Raw genomic sequence first — 17,239 nt, 5'->3', positions numbered from 1 at the left:
TATCTCTAAACTAAACTAAACTAAACTGTTTGATGTTTAATGCCTTCTGTGGAAGTACACAGGCATCAGGCAGAAGAATGAGGTTTGGAGGGAGAGATAGATCAGCCGTGAATGAATGGCGGAGTAGACCCGATGGGCCGAATGGCCTAATTCTACTTCTATCACTTATGATCTTACATCGCAGGCTTGCAGATAGATACGGCAGTAAGGCTGCAAGGATCTCCATTACCCCTGCATTAATCAGAATGCAATGTGAGTGTGGTGCCTGCTGGAGACTACAGTCCCATTCCTTTTCTCCAGAGATGCTGCCTGACCCGCTGAGTTACTCCAGCACTCTGTGAAACGTCACCTATCCATGTTCTCCACAGATGCTGCCTGACCCGCTGAGTTACTCCAGCACTCTATGAAACGTCACCTATCCATGTTCTCCAGAGATAATAATAATAATAATAATATATTTATTTTATATAGCGCCTTAACACATGCACAAAGCGCTTTACAAATACAATTAACATAGAAACAAACAGACAAACAGACAAACTATCCTGACGGAAAAGCGGCGAATACTCAACGCCAGCGTCCTCTCACGTCAGGGTCCGGCAGTAGACATTAAAGAACACAAGACACACAGATACAATTTTTTACACAAAACAGCCATCACAGTGATTGCTCTAGGCATACCCTCACTGTGATGGAAGGCAAAGTCTTATCTCCTCCTCGTTCTTCTCCCGTGGCGCCACGAGGCGATCGAGGCTCCCAACCCCTTGAAGCCCCCACCGGGCGATGGAAAGTCCCAGGGTCGAGCCGAGCAGGCCAATGAAAGTCCTGAGCCCCCACCGGGCGATGGAAAATGCCGCGGCCGAGCCACGCAGGGCGATGAGAGTCCTGAGCCCCCATCGGGCGATGTAAAGTGCTGCGGCCGAGCCACGCAGGGCGATGAGAGTCCTGAGCCCCCACCGGGCGATGTAAAGTGCTGTGGCCAGGCCACGCAGGGCGATGAAGGGCCTGCGGGCGGGTTGATCGTACCTCGTGCTTCGGGGCGGTCGAAGCTGCTACGGCTGGAGCTCCCAAAAGCCGGTCGCCAGCCAGGGACCTGCGAACTCCCGATGTTGCGGTCTGCAGGGCCCACGGCCGAAGCCTCCGAGATGGTAAGTCCAGGCCCTGCGACCGGAGTCTTCGAGGTCGATCCCAGCTGGAGGCCGCCGACTCCACGTTGTTAGGCCGTTGCGCGAACGGAGATACGACACGGTAAAGGTCGCATCTCCGTTGAGGAGGAGATTTAAAAAAAGGTTTCCCCCAACCCCCCCACCACCCCCCTACATACACAGAATTAAAAATAAAACAAAACGTACATTTAACATCAACAATGACAAAAAAACACAAAAAAAACCGGAGAGACTGCCGGTGAGCCGCAGCTGCAGAACACAGCCACGCACAAAGATGCTGCCTGACCCGCTGAGTTACTCCAGCACTCTGTGAAACGTTACCTATCCATGTTCTCCAGAGATGCTGCCTGACCCGCTGAGTTACTGCAGCACTCTGTGAAACGTCACCTATCCATGTTCTCCAGAGATGCTGCCTGACCCGCTGAGTTACTCCAGCACTCTGTGAAACGTCACCTATCCATGTTCTCCAGAGATGCTGCTCTGTCCTCTTTCTCGCACGCTGGCTGTCGGCCGTGGCTCCACACAGCCACCTGCTGGTGACCAGCAGCATGACAAGTGAAACCATCAGACACTCAAAGGGGCAACATCCAGATCACCTGGTACAGCAGAAACTGAAGAAGGGTCGACCCAAAATGCCGTCTGTCCAATCCCTCCATAGATGCTGCCTGACCTGCTGAGTTCCTATTGCACTTTTAGAGTCATAGTCATAGAGCCATACCGTATGGAAACAGGCCCTTCGGCCCAACGTGACAATAAACTAAACTGTACTGAACTGCTTCTATGCTCTACCTATCTAAGGCCCAACATTGTTAATTCAATAACATTTACCCAAAGCTGTCACTAAATGAAGGCCAAGAACATACCCCAGCCAACGCGTTAGTACCAGTGCAGATAACAGAACCCGCAGAGAGACACAAAAAGCTGGAGTAACTCAGCGGGTCAGACAACATCTCTGGATAGGAGGAAAGGGTGACGTTTCGGGTCGAGACCATTGAACCCGACCTTTAACCAGGGTTAAAAACATGGTTAACTTTTGCTTCCAGTCGCCGTTATACATAAGCTAATTATAGCAAAAGATCAGTGGACAAAAAACATCTGACTTGTTTTTCCAGATCAGTTACATCCTGTTTGCATGTGGATATCTTTTGAACTACAATATGGAAAAGATTTTCGTGAGAAATGTTGTGATTTTGAATTTGATGTCTAAAAATGTGCTTCGTCTCCATACTGTCACAAGATCCTGCTCTCTGGAAACATGAGTTACTTGTTAACTGACATAGTATAAGTGCTGATTCCGACACTTTGTAACATTGGTCTAACTAAGTACACATTCTCATTACTAAGATAGGCATAAAATGCTGGAGTAACTCAGCGGGTCAGGCAGCATCTGTGGGGAACATGGATAGGTGACGTTTCACAGAGTGCTGGAGTAACTCAGCGGGTCAGGCATCATCTGTGGGGAACATGGATAGGTGACGTTTCACAGAGTGCTGGAGTAACTCAGCGGGTCGGGCAGCATCTGTGGGGAACATGGATAGGTGGTATATCAGGTCGGGGCTTTTCTACTCCTCTCTGCTTGGGAGAAATAATAAGAGTAAAGCAACAAAATGTGAAACGATGTGAGTATCAGAGTCTGCCTGCCTAGCTAAGCCATTACTCTGATCGTTCTACAGATAACCAGGGTTTACAATGGAGACGTGATGGGTGGAGTCTAAACATTTCACACTAAGCTGAACTTTCTCTGTGTGGGAAAGATGAATATGCAGCAGAGATGAGGACTATCATAGCACAGTGGCGAGCCAGCTTAGAGAACAGGAGATAGGCTGGGCAGATAAACCACATGGCAGATGCGTGAGGAATCATCTCGCACAAACCTGCTCGGGCTTTTTGATTAGGTGACCAAGAGCAGTTCACCTGAAACGTCACCTATTCTTTTCCCCAGAGATGCTGCCTGAGCCGTTGAGTTATGCCAGCTTTTTGTGTCTATGTTCAGCAATTGATTGGGTCTCTGTTTGAGAAAGACTTGAGGCATTCCTGGTGGGGGATGGAGGTGTAGAGAGACTGGATGTCCATGGTGAAGGTGAGGCAAAGGGGGGCCTAGAAATGGAAAGTTGTTGAAGAGTTGAAGGGTGTGTGAGTTGTCTTGAACGTAGGTGGGAATGGATCGGACATGGGTGGATCAGATGGAATCAAGGTGTGTGGACACGAGTTCAGTGGGGCAGGAGCAGGGAGAGATGATGGGTCTGCCGGGGCAGTTCTGTGTGGATTTTGGGGAGAAGATAGAAGCAGGTCCTGCAGAGTTAAAGAACGATAAGGTTGGAGGCTGTGGAAGGCAGATCATCAGAGACAGTCTGAGAGCTGATGGTCTGGTGCTCGGCTGTGGGGTCAAGGTTTGAAGGTCAGTTTATTGTCACATGTACCAGTTAAGGTACAGTCTGAAGAAGGGTCTCGACCCGAAACGTCACCCATTCCTTCTCTCCTGAGATGCTGCCTGACCTGCTGAGTTACTACAGCATTTTGTGAATAAATACCTTCGATTTGTACCAGCATCTGCAGTTATTTTCTTATACTTAAGGTACAGTGAAATTTGAGTGACAAGTGAAAAGCAACAAGACACACAACCACATAAAATTTAACATGAACATCCACCACAGTGGATTCCACATCCCTCACTGTGATGGAAGTTCAATCTACTTCCTCTTTGTTCTCCCATGGTCGGGGCAGTCAAACCATCCACAGTCGGGGCGATCAAAGCCCCCACAGCTGACGATCGAAGCCCCTGTCGGGGTGATTGAAACTGTCGTGTCGGGGCGGTTGAAACTCTCTGCGGCATGGAGCTCCCGAATCGGCCTCTTCTTACCAGAGACCTTGGGCTTCACGATGTTAAAGTCCACAGGCCCCGCGGTTAAAGCTTCGATCCTTGGCAAAGGGATCGCGAGCTCCACGATGTTAAAGTCTCACAGACTCTCACGGCTTGGAGCATCGGGTCGGTCTCCAGGAAAGGCCACCAACTCCACGATGTTAGGCCGCAGTGGGGACGGAGATACGATACGGAAACACATTGCATCTCCGTCGAGGTAAGAGATTGAAAAAATGTTTCCCCCAACCCCCTTCCCCCCCACATAAACCAAGGAACACGAGAACATACTTTTAACACATACTAAAAAGAACAAACAAGAAAGGACAGACCGACTGTTGGCGAGGCAGTGCTGGTCCAAGGGTAAGTAGAGGTGTCTGAGAGTTGTCCTTTGGCCTCAGCTCGCCAGATTACTACGGCACCTCCCTTGTCGGTGGGTTTGATTATAATGTCTGGGGTGCTGCAGAGTGAGTGGAGGGAGGGCTGTACGTTCAGAGGGGGTGGGGACAAGATGAGATGGTTGATGTCATGCTGGCAGTTAGACAGAGAAAGGTCTAGAGAGGGTCGAAGGCCATCCGGGGAGGGGGAGGGGGAGGGGGGGGAGGGGGGGGGGGGGGGTCCATGAGGAATTCCCTCTCCCATTTTGCCCCCTGGACACGCACCTATGTCTCCCCTACAGAAAGGCACGGGGAGTATTGTTTTGTTGTTTCAGTTTTAATTTTAGTTAACAACATGGAAACAGTCCGTTTGGCCCACCATGTCCAGACCAACCATGGATCACCCTGTTACTAGTTCTGTCCTTCACACACACTGTTTACAGAAGCCAATTAACCTACACGTCTTTGGGATGTGGGAGCAATCCGGAGAAAACCCACTCAAATCACGGGGAGAACGTACAAACACCAGTTGTCAGGATCAAACCTGGGTCTCTGGCACTGTAAGGTGCCAACTCTACCGCTGCACGACTGTGCTGAGTCCATGAACTTAACCAGGCCACGCAGACTTTTGTTTCCAAATTGGCAACGGCTAGTCATGTTGAAATGAACTTAGAGGTGGAATTCTGCTTGGCATTTGGCCAGGGCTAGTGTGTAGAATGAGACTGAAACAGCAAAGGAATGATCCGACCCTTTGTTGTCACAACGTGAGTCATGTGATTGTCTGTTGTAGGGCAAGACTGCTGTCGACTACATATTTACATCAGGACTTGTGTCACAGTCAGCTTATTTGCAGTCTGGTTTTTTTTCTTGCTTCCAACATCCCCATTCTCTGTAAAACCCTCTGTTCTGAATTATAGAGATTGCCTGACAATATACTAATGTGTAGGAATAATGCAGATGCTGGTTTAAACCAAAGATAGGCACAAAGTGCTGGAGTAACTCAGCAGGACAGGCAGCATCTCTGGAGAGAAGGAATGGGAGAGGTTTAGGGTCGAGACCCTTCTTCAGAAGAACCTTCTTCAGAAGGTCTCGGCCCGTAACATCACCCATTTCTTCTATCCAGAGATGCTGCCTGTCCTGCTGAGTTACTCCAGCAATTTGTAGCTATCTTCGCTTATTGTTAGCTGTTTGTTAGCTGAGATTGAGTTACAGACAATGAGACTCAACAAGATGACTTTAAAGCTAGTAGGACTTGTGTGGGGGAGGGATGGAGAGAGGGGGGAATGCAAGGGTTACTTGAAGTCAGAGAAATCAATATTCATATCGCTGGGTTGTAAGCTACCCGAACAAAACACTTGGACTCCAACTCCTCAATGCTGACCCACCTCAGATACCCCATCTAAACTAGATTTGCCAGTATTTGGGCTATAACCCTCCAAGCCTTTCCTATACATTTACCCACGTGTACCCACATGTACCCACATGTACCCACATGTACCCACATGTACCACATGTACCCACATGTACCCACATGTACCTACATGTACCCACATGTACCCACATGTACCCACATGTACATACATGTACCCACATGTACCCACATGTACCCACATGTACCCACATGTACCTACATGTACGTGCATGTACCCACATGTACCCGCATGTACCCACATGTACCCACATGTACCCACATTTACCCACATGTACCCACATGTACATACATGTACCCACATGTACCCACATGTATCTACATGTACCCACATGTACCCACATGTATGTACCCACATGTACCCACATGTATCTACATGTACCCACATGTATCTACATGTACCTACATGTACCCACATGTACCCACATGTACCCACATGTATGTACCCACATGGATAGGAAAGGCTTGGAGGGTTATGGGCCAAACACTGGCAAATCTAGTTTAGATGGGGTATTTTGGTCAGCATTGAGGAGTTGGGTTGCAGGGCCTGTTCCCACGCTGCATGTTTCCACGCTGCATGTTTCCACGCTGCATTTCCCACGCTGCATGTTCCCACGCTGCATGTTCCCATGCTGCATGATGCTGTTCCCACGCTGCATGTTCCCACGCTGCATGTTCCCACGCTGCATGTTCCCACGCTGCATGTTCCCACGCTGCATGTTCCCACGCTGCATGTTCCCACGCTGCATGTTCCCACGCTGCATGTTCCCACGCTGCATGTTCCCACGCTGCATGTTCCCACGCTGCATGTTCCCACGCTGCATGATCCCACGCTGCATGTTCCCATGCTGCATGATGCTGTTCCCACGCTGCATGTTCCCACGCTGCATGTTCCCACGCTGCATGTTCCCACGCTGCATGTTCCCACACTGCTTGTTCCCACGCTGCATGTTCCCACGCTGCATGTTCCCACGCTGCATGTTCCCACACTGCATGTTCCCACGCTGCATGTTCCCACGCTGCATGTTCCCACGCTGCATGATGCCGTGACTGTCCACACTCAGAATAACTGAGTCGACTCACAAAATATAGGGCAATAGATTAGAAAAGAGTCATTATAAGAAACCCCTTTTTATTAGAAAGTCTTACAGGTCAGGGACCAGACATGGCCTGTGCAACTGACAGGAGTTCATCACAATTAAACACAATAATGGGCGGCACGGTGGCACAGCGGTAGAGTTGCTGCCTTACAGCACTTACAGCGCCAGAGACCCGGGTTCCAACCCAACCACGGGTGCTGTCTGTACAGAGTTTGCACGTTCTCCCCGTGACCTACGTGGGTTTTCTCCGAGATCTTGGATTTCCTCCCACACTCCAAAGATGTACAGGCAGGGCCGGGTTAAGCTAGTGCTAGGGTTGCCAACTTCCTCACTCCCAAATACAGGACAAGGTGACGTCACCACCCCGCGCCCCACGTGGCCTCACCCAGCCAGTGGCCACGTGCTCCCGCTCCACCAATAGCGGCCGCCCGGGCTGGGAGGCGGGTTGCTAGGCAACCTCCGTTAGGTGGCGCCCGGGCCTACAGTGTCCGGGACTACAGCGGCCCCGGCCTACAGTGTCCGGGCCTACAGTGTCCGGGCCTACAGTGTCCAGGCCTACAGTGTCCGGGCCTACAGTGTCCGGGCCTACAGTGTCCGGGCCTACAGTGTCCGGGCCTACAGTGTCCGGGCCTACAGTGTCCGGGCCTACAGTGTCCGGGCCTACAGTGTCCGGGCCTACAGTGTCCGGGCCTACAGTGTCTGAGCCTACACTGTCCGGAGGTTAGGGTTCCCAACAATCCTGTATTAGTCGGGACATCCCATATTTTGGGCTCAATTGGGTTGCCCCGTATGGGACCGTCCTTGTCCCGTATTAGGCCTGGAGGGCGCTGTAGGCCCAGACAGTGTAGGTAGTTACTGCAGATGCTGGTTAAAATCTGTGCCTACCTTGGGTGCCGCCTAATGGAGGTTGCATAGCAACCCACCTCCCGGCCCGGGCGGCCGCCATTAGTGGAGCGAGAGCACATGGCCGCTGGCTGGGTGACGTCACATGGGGCGCGGGGTGGTGACGTCACCTTGTCCCGTATTTGGGAGTCCTATTGTTGGCAACCCTATCGGGGGTATTCACAAAATGCTGGAGTAACTCAGCGGGTCAGGCAGCATCTCAGGAGAGAAGGAATGGGTGATGTTTTGGGCCGAGACCCTTCCAAAGGGTCTCGACCCGAAAAGTCACCCATCTTCTGCTGGACCTCCATGAGGCGGGTGGTGAGGACTCATGGACGATGAGGGGTGACGAAAGTATCCACAAACTGAAGGAGAAGGCGAAGATGAGGAAGGGGCGAGGATTTGGCTCTGAGGAAGGTTCTCGATCCAGGCAGCGAGAAGACTACGACTCCGTGCAGCAAGATGGCGGCGAGCCGGGCCCTCAACGCTCGGTGGATCCGGTTTGTGACCCGGGGTCCAGGAGGAAGCCACCGAGGAGGAAGGACATCTACGACAAGTTTGCCGAGTACGGTGAGATCAAGAAGCGGCACCTCAGCCTGGCCCGGCGCACCGGCTACCTCAAGGGCTACGCTGTGGTGGAGTACGAGGCCTGGGCTACAGGGAGGCACAGGTGGCCATGGAGGGTGTGAGCGGGTCGGAGCAGCCGGGCAGCCCGTCAGCGTGGACTGGGGCTTCGTCAGGGGGCCCCCAGCCTAGGGGCAAGAGGTTGAATGGCCGCAGGAGAAGACGGAGCCCGGACCGGATGCGTCACTGAGCCGGGACGGAGTGTGGAGCGACCGGTGGGACCGAGCGGCACGCACAGCGCCGGGGACCGAGACGCATGCACAGCGCCAGGGACCGAGACGCACGCAGATCGCCAGGGACCGAGCGGCATGCACAGTGCCGGGGACCGAGACGCACGCACAGCGCCAGGGACCGAGACGCACGCAGATCGCCAGGGACGGAGACGCACGCAGATCGCCAGGGACCGAGCGGCACGCACAGCGCCGGGGACCGAGCGGCACGCACAGTGCTGGGGACCGAGCGGCACGCACAGCGCTGGGGACCGAGCGGCACGCACAGCGCTGGGGACCGAGCGGCACGCACAGCGCTGGGGACCGAGACGCACGCACAGCGCTGGGGACCGAGCGGCACGCACAGCGCCGGGGACCGAGACGCACGCACAGCGCTGGGGACCGAGCGGCACGCACAGCGCCGGGGACCGAGACGCCCGCAGATCGCCAGGGACCGAGCGGCACGCACAGCGTCGGGGACCGAGACGCACGCAGAGCGCTGGGGACCGAGACGCACGCACAGCGCCAGGGACCGAGACGCCCGCAGATCGCCAGGGACCGAGCGGCACGCACAGCGCTGGGGACCGAGACGCACGCACAGCGCCAGGGACCGAGACGCACGCAGATCGCCAGGGACCGAGACGCCCGCAGATCGCCAGGGACCGAGACGCACGCAGATCGCCAGGGACCGAGCGGCACGCACAACGCCGGGGACCGAGACGCACGCACAGCGCCAGGGACCGAGACCCATGCAGATCGCCAGGGACCGAGACGCACGCACAGCGCCGGGGACCGAGACGCACGCAGATCGTCGTGCCCAAACTGACCCGTGCGTTACAGGGGCCGTTTAACCTCAGTCGGGACTGTCGTGGGGCTGGGGAGAGGGTGGGAACGGAAGGGGAAGATTGGCTCGTGCAAAACAACGCTGAGAAATAAAGTATTTTAGTTAAAACAAAATCTTCAGTCTGAAGAAGCATTTAGTGCGGGGCCCTCGAAAATGTGGGGCCCGTAGCATATGGTACTTTTGCCTCGAGGTTAATCCGGCACTGCATGCAGGGCTGTAGGTTAATTGGCTTGGTATAAATGTAAATTGTCCTTAGTGTGTGTAGGGTCGTGTTATTGTGTGGGGATCGCTGGTCGGCACGGACTCGATGGGCCGAAGGGCCTGTTTCCGCGCTGTAGTATGCTGCAGTTCCTGTGGGTGACAGTGCCAGCTATCTCCATCTCATGCACAAGGGTGCTTGGAGATGTGAGTCAGCTGTGGTGTTGTTCCAGACTGCTGCAGAGCAAAGACCAGCAGAGGTGGAGAATGGAGAACCGGGTGATGTTGCAGATTCTACTGCCATCCAGTGGAGAGAGCCATTGTCAACATCTCATCACCACCAGCAACAGATGACATAGAAACATAAAAACATAGAAAAAAGGCGCAGGAGGAGGCCATTCGGCCCTTCGGCCCTTCGGCCCTTCGACCCAACACCGCCACTCAATGTGATCATCCACAATCAGTATCCCGTTCCTGCCTTCTCCCCATACCCCTTGATTCCGCTAGCCCCAAGAGCTCTACCTAACTCTTTTGAATGCATCTGATGAATCGGCCTCCACTGCCCTCTGAGAAAGAGAATTTCCTCATCACAGTTCTAATTGGCCTACCCCTTATTCTTAAACTGTGGCCCTAAACATTATTGTCTTTATCCTGTACTTGTATTGTGGATAGTTTGATTATAATAAAGTATAGTATTTTCACTGACTGGAATGCACGCAACAAAAATGCTTTTTACTGCGTGGGTTTTCTCCGAGATCTTCGGTTTCCTCCCACACTCCAAAGATGTGCAGGTTTGTAGGTTAATTGGCTTGGGCTTGTGTACGGTGTAAATTGTCCCAAGTGTGTGTAGGATAGTGTGAATGTGCCGGTATGGACTCGGTGGACCGAAGGGCCTGTTTGTATCTCTAAACTAAACTAAATCAAGGGGAAAAGCAAGGGCTGCAACTCTTTTCCAGCAGCTTCTTGGAAAGTTTCAAAAAAGGATTTTTAAAACCTTAATAAGTAGTAAATAATAAGTAGTAATAAGATAAGTAATAATAATAATAATAAGTAATGAGGATAAGTAGTAATAAGTGGATTTTAAAAACCTTAATAAGTAGTAAATATTAAGTAGTAATAAGTCGCAATCTTAATTAATAAGTTAATAAGTAGTAAAAGTAATAAGTGGTAAACTTTGTTGGATTGCACTGAGTCTGATTGTAATGTCAGCCAATGAGGATCCAACAGCAGAGAGAAAGTTTGATTGAGATAAATGCTTGCAGCAAATAACCATTCACAGCAAGCTGCAGAATTGTTGAAATAGTTTGTCTTTGAAGCAGGTTTCAGGAAAGATTTATTCTTCTCTCAGCTGCTGTGCATCTGGATTTTGCTTCCGATAACAGTCTGTAACCTTTCACTGGATAATCGCTCCTATGTTGGAAAACCAAAGGAGAGGAAAAGACAGCAAATAAATCACTTTTAAATGTTGATAGTGTGAGAGGTTTCATAAGTGAAAGTAGCAGAGTTAGGCCATTCGGCCCATCAAGTCTACTCCACCATTCAATCGTGGCTTATCTATCTCTCCCTCCGAACCCCATTCTCCTGCCTTCTCCCCATAACCCCTGACACCCGTACTAATCAATAATCTATCTATCTCTGCCTTGAAAATATCCGTGAACGGCCTCCACAGCTGTCTGGGGCAAAGAACTCCACAGATTCACCGCCCTCTGACGAAAGAAATGAATGCACCCAGAGATCTGTTTCTAGTAGCAACATGGATGAAGCGTAGACAAACTACAGGACGAGGCTGAAATCAAAGTTTACCCATCTCCACGGGGTTTGATACACTGACTGTTTTGGGGCTAGTTATGCAACCCTGGAACCCGTGTCTCGGGCGCTGTAAGTGCTATAAGGCAGCAACTCTACCGCTGCGCCACCGTGGGTCAACTCACAGAATCCAATTAACCTACAAACCTGCATGTCTTTGGAGCATGGGAAGAGACCGGAGCCAACTCATGCAGTCATGAGGAGAAAGTACAAACTCCAGACAGACATCACCCGTAGTAAGGCAGGATGGAACCCAGGTATCTGGCGCTGTGAGGCCTCGTCTACCGCTGTGCCACTGTGCCACTGTGCCACCCCACTGTGCCACCGCACTGTGCCACCCCACTGTGCCACCCCACTGTGCCACTGTGCCACCCCACTGTGCCACTGTGCCACTGTGCCACTGTGCCACCCCACTGTGCCACCCCACTGTGCCACTGTGCCACCCCACTGTGCCACCCCACTGTGCCACTGTGCCACTGTGCCACTGTGCCACCCCACTGTACCACCCCACTGTGCCACCCCACTGTGCCACTGTGCCACTGTGCCACCCCACTGTGCCACCCCACTGTGCCACTGTGCCACTGTGCCACCCCACTGTGCCACCCCACTGTGCCACTGTGCCACTGTGCCACCCCACTGTGCCACCCCACTGTGCCACTGTGCCACTGTGCCACCCCACTGTGCCACCCCACTGTGCCACCCCACTGTGCCACTGTGCCACTGTGCCACCCCACTGTGCCACCCCACTGTGCCACTGTGCCACCCCACTCTGCCACCCCACTGTGCCACCCCACTGTGCCACCCCACTGTGCCACCCCACTGTGCCACTGTGCCACCCACTGTGCCACCCCACTGTGCCACCCCACTGTGCCACTGTGCCACTGTGCCACTGTGCCACCCCACTGTGCCACCCCACTGTGCCACCCCACTGTGCCACTGTGCCACTGTGCCACCCCACTGTGCCACTGTGCCACTGTGCCACCCCACTGTGCCACCCCACTGTGCCACTGTGCCACTGTGCCACCCCACTGTGCCACCCCACCGTGCCACCCCACTGTGCCACCCCACTGTGCCACCCCACTGTGCCACTGTGCCACCGCACTGTGCCACCCCACTGTGCCACCCCACTGTGCCACTGTGCCACCCCACTGTGCCACCCCACTGTGCCACCCCACTGTGCCACCCCACTGTGCCACTGTTGCACCGCACTGTGCCACCCCACTGTGCCACCCCACTGTGCCACCCCACTGTGCCACCCCACTGTGCCACCCCACTGTGCCACCCCACTGTGCCACCCCACTGTGCCACCCACTGTGCCACTGTGCCACCCCACTGTGCCACTGTGCCACCCCACTGTGCCACCCCACTGTGCCACTGTGCCACCCCACTGTGCCACCCCACTGTGCCACCCCACTGTGCCACTGTGCCACCCCACTGTGCCACCCCACTGTGCCACCCCACTGTGCCACCCCACTGTGCCACTGTGCCACCCCACTGTGCCACCCCACTGTGCCACCCCACTGTGCCACTGTGCCACTGTGCCACCCCACTGTGCCACTGTGCCACTGTGCCACCCCACTGTGCCACCCCACTGTGCCACCCCACTGTGCCACTGTGCCACTGTGCCACTGTGCCACCCCACTGTGCCACCCCACTGTGCCACTGTGCCACCCCACTCTGCCACCCCACTGTGCCACCCCACTGTGCCACCCCACTGTGCCACCCCACTGTGCCACTGTGCCACCCACTGTGCCACCCCACTGTGCCACCCCACTGTGCCACTGTGCCACTGTGCCACTGTGCCACCCCACTGTGCCACCCCACTGTGCCACCCCACTGTGCCACTGTGCCACTGTGCCACCCCACTGTGCCACTGTGCCACTGTGCCACCCCACTGTGCCACCCCACTGTGCCACTGTGCCACTGTGCCACCCCACTGTGCCACCCCACCGTGCCACCCCACTGTGCCACCCCACTGTGCCACCCCACTGTGCCACTGTGCCACCGCACTGTGCCACCCCACTGTGCCACCCCACTGTGCCACTGTGCCACCCCACTGTGCCACCCCACTGTGCCACCCCACTGTGCCACCCCACTGTGCCACTGTTGCACCGCACTGTGCCACCCCACTGTGCCACCCCACTGTGCCACCCCACTGTGCCACCCCACTGTGCCACCCCACTGTGCCACCCCACTGTGCCACCCCACTGTGCCACCCACTGTGCCACTGTGCCACCCCACTGTGCCACTGTGCCACCCCACTGTGCCACCCCACTGTGCCACTGTGCCACCCCACTGTGCCACCCCACTGTGCCACCCCACTGTGCCACTGTGCCACCCCACTGTGCCACCCCACTGTGCCACCCCACTGTGCCACCCCACTGTGCCACTGTGCCACCCCACTGTGCCACCCCACTGTGCCACCCCACTGTGCCACTGTGCCACTGTGCCACCCCACTGTGCCACCCCACTGTGCCACCCCACTGTGCCACCCCACTGTGCCACCCCACTGTGCCACCCCACTGTGCCACCCCACTGTGCCACCGCACTGTGCCACCCCACTGTGCCACCCCACTGTGCCACCCCACTGTGCCACCCCACTGTGCCACTGTGCCACCCCACTGTGCCACCCCACTGTGCCACTGTGCCACCCCACTGTGCCACTGTGCCACCCCACTGTGCCACCCCACTGTGCCACTGTGCCACCCCACTGTGCTCTGGTAAACTGCCTTTCATTCCTTTCAACCGACTCCGATGACAATTACACCTGCCTCAGGGGATACAGACAACTGTAGGTGCGTGTTTACAAAAACTCAGCGGGTCAGGCAGCATCTCTGGAGAACACAGATAGGTAACGTTTCACAGAGTGCTGGAGTAACTCAGCGGGTCAGGCAGCATTTGTGGAGAACATGGATAGGTGACGTGTAGGGTCGAGATGCTTCTTCAGATTGATTATGGGGGGGAGGTGGGAGAAAGCTTGAAGAGAGGAGGGGCAGGAAAAAGTGTGGTGAGTGATAGGCGGATACAGGTGATGGGAGAGAGGGTTGATAGGTGGATACAGGTGATGGGAGAGAGGCTTGATAGGCAATTTGTCTGTGGAACTGAAGCGCTACAATGCAGATAACTTCATTCTGCACTCTGTATCATCCTCTTTGCTCTAACTATTATATTGAGTTTGACTTGACTATATTTATGCATAGTATTATCTGATCCGATTAGATAGCATGCAAAACAAAGCAGTTCAGTGTACCCCAATCTGAAGAAGGGTCTCGACCCGAAACGTCACCCATTCCTTCTCTCCAGAGATGCTGCCTGTCTCGCTGAGTTACTCCAGCACTCTGTGTCTATCTTCGCTTTAAACCAGCACCTGCAGTTCCTTCGTGCACTGTTCACTGTACACATGACAATAATAACCCTAAACATAACCTAAAGTTATTCCAGATATTTGCTATACAATATTAACTTTAACTCTGTCTTTGTCATTTATTTCGCTGTGTGTTATCCTTTTGGCCAGCCTTTTACTTTTAAACACATTTTCCCACAGACACTCTCAGTCTGGTCTGTTGCAAATCCAGTGCTAACCTCCAGCAGATGCACTCCCAGCCTGTCCAACCTTCCCCTGTGAGTCCGGGTATCCACAGGCCTGATTCTGTGCTGTGTGACCGAGGGCTGTGGAGGCCTAGTCATGGATATTTTTAAGGCAGAGAGAGACAAATCCTTGATTAGAACATCAAAGGAGCGCACCGCGGCAGCAGCAGTGGGAGCGCAGGTCAGTGGGAAAGTCGGAAAAAACACCGAGGGAAGCGAGGGGGGATTCGGAACAGGCTGAGAACCCAAGCCTTACGTCCACCTCTGCCCAGCATACTTCTGGCCAACATCCAGTCCCTGGAGAACAAGCTGGATGACCTGAGGGCAAGGATCAGATTCCAGAGGGACATAAAGAACTGCAACATCCTTTGTCTGACCGAAACATGGCTGACCCCGCTGGTGCCTGACCAGGTGATCTGCCCATCCGAGTCCTTCACTGTTTTCCGGGCGGACAGAACGGAAGAATCCGGGAAATCCAAGGGCGGAGGAGTCTGCTTCTTGACCAATAATAACTGGTGTAATCCTGGAAATATTAAGACGCTTTCTCGTTCCTGCTCGCCGGACCTGGAACATCTAACTATCTCATGCCGACCATTCTACCTACCCCTGGAGTTCAGCTCGGTGATCATCACAGCCGTCTATATCCCACCGCATGTGGACACCGACGTGGCACTGTCCACCCTACACGATGTGTTGTGTCAACACCAAAACAAGAACCCTGATGCGGCTGTGCTGGTGGCTGGAGACTTCAATAGGGGAAATCTCAAAAAGGTCATGCCCAACTTCTACCAACACATCACGTGTGTCACCAGGGGGGAAAGAACTTTGGACCACTGCTACACGCCATTCAGGAAAGGCTACAAGGCCGTTTCTCTCCCTCCTTTTGGGAAATCTGACCACGCTGCCATTTTCCTGCTGCCGGAGTACAAACAACGGATAGTACGGGAAGCGACAGTGACGAGGGACGTAAAGCGGTGGGCTGACCATTCAGAGGCCATGCTGCAGGATGCACTGAGCGAAGTCGACTGGAACATGTTCCAAGCAAGTTCCAGAGACGTCAATGAGTTTGCGGAAGCGGTTACGGACTTCATTGCCACAATAGCCGATACCATCATCCCCACGGTAAGGGTCAGTATCTTCCCTAACCAAAAACCCTGGGTGGACAGGTCTATTCACGTGACCTTGAATGCTCGCACCGCTGCTTACAACTCCGGCCTGGCATCCGGCAACATGGACGACTACAAGGGAGAGTCCTACCGACTGCGAAGGGCAGTGAAGGATGCAAAAAAGAGGTACCGGGACAAGATGGAGTCACAGATGGAGCAGCAGGACACCAGGCGCCTTTGGCAGGGGCTACGGACTATAACTAGCTACAGGTCCAGCACCCCCTCAACCGGAAGTGCCGGCTCCTCCTTAGCTGATGACCTGAACTCTTTTTACGCATGGTTTGAGACGGGTAACACCACCAGCTCGCCGTCTAAAAACAGCACCGAAGGGGCGCTGGCTAGCGAGGCTGGAGGGGGATCCACCCCCGGGGATGTGCACACATTCTCAGTGTCCGAGCATGAGGTGAGGTGAGGTGGGCTCTGACGCGTGTGAACACGAGGAAAGCTGGAGGCCCAGATGGTATATCTGGGCGAGTACTAAAGTCTTGTGCTACTCAGCTTGCTCCAGTGCTCACCACAATATTCAACCTCTCCTTGGCAAAGTCCGTGGTCCCTGCATGCTTCAAAAGATCCATCATTGTACCGGTGCCAAAGAATGCCTCTCCAGCGTGTTTAAATGACTACCGACCGGTGGCCCTCACCTCGGTTGTCATGAAATGCTTGGAGAGGCTAGTCAAGAAGCACATCTGTGCCCTCCTTCCTCGCAACATGGACCCACTACAGTTCGCATAACCGTCCGAATAGGTCCACGGATGATGCGGTCTCCCAGGTTCTACACAACGCTCTCTCTCATCTGGACAGCCAGGGGGGCTATGTGAGGATGCTGTTCATTGACTTTAGTTCAGCATTCAACACAATAGTCCCCAGCAGACTGGTTGAGAAGCTGCTGGAACTGGGGCTTAGCACCCCTCTGTGTGCCTGGGTCCTGGACTTTCTCACTGCCAGGCCCCAAGTGGTCAGGATGGGGGAACATACATCTAGCTCCCTCACCCT

The 17,239-nt window shown here is 54.1% G+C and overlaps 1 pseudogene; it reads left to right on the top strand.

The window, feature by feature from the left end:
* Positions 1-3,325: 3,325 nt before the first annotated feature.
* LOC144597997 (RNA-binding protein 8A pseudogene) lies at positions 3,326-8,625 on the top strand (annotated as a pseudogene).
* The last annotated feature ends 8,614 nt before the right edge of the window (positions 8,626-17,239 follow it).

This window comes from Rhinoraja longicauda, chromosome 11 (assembly GCF_053455715.1).
Source record: "Rhinoraja longicauda isolate Sanriku21f chromosome 11, sRhiLon1.1, whole genome shotgun sequence".
NCBI classification, from domain to species: Eukaryota; Metazoa; Chordata; class Chondrichthyes; order Rajiformes; family Arhynchobatidae; genus Rhinoraja; species Rhinoraja longicauda.
Note: the sequence above shows the minus strand (reverse complement) of the source record. Positions and strands in the feature narration are given on the sequence as shown.